Source organism: Macaca fascicularis, chromosome 13 (assembly GCF_037993035.2).
Source record: "Macaca fascicularis isolate 582-1 chromosome 13, T2T-MFA8v1.1".
In the NCBI taxonomy this organism is placed as follows: domain Eukaryota; kingdom Metazoa; phylum Chordata; class Mammalia; order Primates; family Cercopithecidae; genus Macaca; species Macaca fascicularis.
The window spans coordinates 74,255,554-74,260,041 of NC_088387.1; positions in this window are offsets into that span (position 1 = coordinate 74,255,554).

Consider the following 4,488-nt stretch of genomic DNA (forward strand, 5'->3'; position numbering starts at 1 on the left):
CCAGTCTCCCGCACAGCCAGCTCTGCATAAATTACTCTTTCTCAATTGCAATTCTCCTGTCTTGATGAATCAGCTCTGTCTAGGCAGTGGGCAAGGTGAACCCCTTGGGCAGTTACACTTCCATAGGTAGCCAGAAGTCTATTGTGCTCAGCTAAAGGCTCAACAAACCTTTGCTTGTTTTCTCTTCATTCATTAGAAGCTACTGGTTCTTGACTTTTTTTTTTTTTTTTTTTTTTTTTTTTTTTTTGAGACAGAGTCTTGCTCTTTCACACAGGCTGGAATGCAGTGGTATGATCTCTGCTCACTGCAACCTCTGTCTCCTGAGTTCAAGTGACTCTCCTTCCTTATCCTCCCAAGTAGCTGGGGCCACAGGCACACACCACTGTGTCTGGCTAATTTTTATATTTTAGTAGAGGCAGGGTTTTGCCACGTTGGCAGGCTGGTCTCAAACTCCTGACCTCAAGTGATCTGCCAGTCTCGGCCTCCCAAAGTGCTGGGATTACAGGTGTGAGCCACCATGCCCAGCCTGGTTGTGGACTTTAGAGATGTAATCTCTTCTAGGACAAAGTTGACCATGAATAAGACTAGGAGACAGAAGTCCAATCCCCACAGGACTGGGAGATGCAAGGCAGGAGGCTGAGCTGAGGGTGTGAGTGCGAGCCTCAACAGTCTTCCCCAACCAGGCTTATAGTCTGTATCAACATTACTTTACTCTTCCACTGTTTTTATCAATGTGATTTTACTATTATAGGAAACTCTTGGCAAGAATGATAAAAGTTGCAAATGACTTTATTCATTCTAGGAACTTCCTGAAAGACTCATTGAAATCTAAATGCACCCCCCTCTCCTGGGACATTTGGAGACATCTGAGGTTGTCAGACTGGGATGGTGCTGGTGGTGCTACCCACATCTACTGAGTAGAGTCCAGGGATGCCCTTAAAGATTCTGCAATGCACAGGAGAACACCCCCCAACCCCCACAAAGAATTATTTAGCCCCAAATATCAAAAGGGCTGAGATAGAAAAATCCTGATTTACATGAACATCAAAGTGTTCGATTATTTGTATTTTTGTTTTTGAGACGGAGTCTCGCTCTATTGCCCAGGCTGGAATGCAATGGCGCAATCTCGGCTCACTGCAAGCTCTGTCTCCCGGATTCAAGCGATTCTCCTGCCTCAGTGTCCCAAGTAGCTGGGATTACAGACATGTGCCACCGCACCCAGCTAATTTTTGTATTTTTAGTAGAGATGGGGTCTCACCATGTTGACTAGGCTGGTCTCAAACTCCTGACCTCAAATGATCTGCCTGTCTCGGCCTCCAAAAGTGCTGGGATTACAGGCATGAACCACCACGCCCGGCCAATGTTCAAGTATTTAATAGGAAATATCAAAAGACAGTTCACTCCCCAAGACTCTTCAACATCCTTGCCTCTAAACCCTTGCTTTGCTGTATCCGTTAATCTGAACTATTGTAAGATGCTCCTCACCCAATTTTAATGCAGTCTGTGCGTTGAAATGCCCACCTTAAACCAGACTGCCCTCTCTCTGCCAGAAGCTCCTAAGACTTTGTTCAGGTTATGTTCTGCCTCACCTCAGGCAGAACAAACCTAGGTTTGTTTTAAAGATTGTTTTGGTGTTTTTGTTTTTTTTTTTTTAATTTTACTTTAAGTTCTAGGGTACATGTGCATAACGTGCAGGTTTGTTACATCTGTATATATGTGCCATGTTGGTGTGCTGCACCCTTTGATTAGTCATTTACATTAGGTATATGCTATCCCTCCCTGCCCCCCCCCCTTTTTTTTTTTTTTTGAGACAGAGTCTTGCTCTGTCGCCCAGGCTGGAGTGCGGTGGCATGATCTCAGCTAACTTCAACCTCTGCCTCCGGGTTCAAGTAATTCTCCTACATCAGCCTCCCAAGTAGCTGGGACTACAGGTGCCCGCCACCATACCTGGCTAATTGTTTTTGTATTTTTAGTAGAGACGGGGTTTCACCATATTGGCCAGGCTGGTCTTGAACTCCTGACCTTGTGATCCTCCCGCCTCGGCCTCCCAAAATGCTGGGATTACAGGCATGAGTCACAGTGCCTGGCCTGTTTTGGTGATAATTTCAGGGAGCCCATCCCCTACCGGCACTTTCCTGCATCACTTCATTGAAAGGTGTGCAGCTCACCAGTCTCCATTCCTGCCTGGGAGGGTGGGAAGGATGGGGAGTGAACCCCAGGTCTCCAGCAACAGGCCTAGCCCTCCCAGAATAGGCACCTCCCGCTCACGACAGCCTCCCCTCTATTCCTCAGTCCAGCCCAGGTGTGCAGACTGCAGACCTACCCAGATCAAGACTCAAAAACAGGAGACCTGTATTCTGACTTTCCAGATAGCCCATTAGCAGACCCTTCACAAAACCAGTTTCTCCATCTCTAAAAAAAAATTAAATTGGCTGGATGCAGTGGCCCACGCCTATAATCCCAGCACTCTGGGAGACCAAGGTGGGTGGACCGCTGAAGCCCAGGAGTTCAAGACCAGCTTAGGCAACAGAGAGAGACCCTGTCTCTACAAAAAAATTTTTAAAAATTAGCCCAGTGTGATGACATGCACCTGTGGTCCCAGCTACTTGAAAACTTAGGTGGGAGAATCACTTGAGCACAGGAGTTCGAGGGTGCAGTGAGCCATGTTCTCACCACTGTACTCCAGCCTGAGCTACAGAACAAGACCCTAACACAAGAAAAAAAAGGTAAAAATAATTGTGATGGTTAATACTGAGTGTCAACTTGATTGGATTGAAGGACACAAAGTATTGATCCTGGGTGTGTCTGTGAGGGTGTTGCCAAAGGAGATTAACATTTGAGTCAGTGGGCTAGGGAAGGCAGACACACCCTTAATCCGGTGGGCACAATCTAATCAGCTGCCAGTGAATATAAAGCAGGCAGAAAAAGGTGAAAAGGGGAAACTGGCCTAGCCTCCCAGCCTACATCTTTCTCCCGTGCTGGATGTTTCCTGTCCTTGAACACTGGACTCCATTGTGGGGCTTCAGTTTTGGGGCTCGGACTAGCTGTCCTTGCTCCTCAGCTTGCAGACAGCCTATTGTCGGACCTTGTGATCGTGTAAGTTAATACTTAATAAACTCCTATAAATATATCTGTCCTATTAGTTCTGTCCCTCTAGAGAACCCTGACTAATACAATAATAATAATTGAAAAACAGAAAAGGAAGGAAGAAGTAAAAATGAAGCATCCCATTCTCAACAACTGAAGTACCCTGTTCCCAGTACCTGTTAACATTCTGATGTGTTTTAGCCTTTTTGTCTATGCCTCTAACTTGGGATCATAGCCTATGTACAATTTTATATATGATTTCTCTACTTACAAAGAGGGCATTTCCTTGTGATATTAAAATCTCTTTGGACAACTGAGCTTAATGGCTCCAAAATATTGCATCAAGTAAACATGTCAGAGGCATTCGAACCAGAGTGACTCCATCTTGAAGAGGCGCTGGGTAAAATGAAGCTGAGACCTGCCAGGCTGCATTTGAAGGAGGTTGGGCATTCTTAGTCATAGGATGAGACAGGAGGTCATAAGATACAGGTCACCAAGACCCTGATGATAAAATAGGATGCAGTAAAGAAGCTGGCCAAAACCCTCGGAATCCAAGATGGCTATGGGAGTGACCTCTGGTCACCCTCGCTGTACATTATATGCTAATTATAATGCATGAGCATACTAAATAACACTCCCACCAGCACCATGACAGTTTATAAATGCCATGGCAACATCCCGAAGTTACTCTATATGGTCTAAAAGGAAGAGAAACGCTCTGTTCTGGAAATTCCCCAACACTTTCCTGGAAAACTCATAATCTACCCCTTGCTTAGCATATAATCAAGAAATAACCATTAAAAACAGCTAGGCCGGGATTGGTGGCTCACACCTGTAATTCCAGCACTTTGGGAAGCTGAGGTGGGCGGATTACCTGAGATCAGGAGTTCGAGGCCAGCCTGGCCAACATGGTGAAACCCTGTCTCTACTAAAAATACGAACGAAAAATGGCCCTGGTGTGGTGGTGCACACCTGTAATCCCAGCTACTTGGGAGGCTGAGGCATGAGAATCACTTGAACTCAAGAGGCAGAGGTTGCAGTGAGTCGAGATCATCATTGCCACTGCACTCCAGCCTGGATGACAAGAGCGTGACTGTCTAAAAAAAAAAAAAAGAAGAAGAAGGTCAACCAGCAGGCTTTGGGGCTGCTCTGCCTATGGAATAGCCATTCTTTTGTTTCTTTACTTCTCTGATAAACTTGCTTTCACTATACTCTGTGGACTCGCCCCGAATTCTTCCTTCCTTTCTTTTATTTTTATTTATTTATTTTTAAGATAGAGTCTCGCTCTTGTTGCCCAGGCTGGAGTGCAATGGCGCAATCTCGGCTCACTGCAACCTCTGTCCCCTGGGTTCAAGTGATTCCCTTGCCTCAGCTTCCCAAGTAGCTGGTATTACAGGTGCT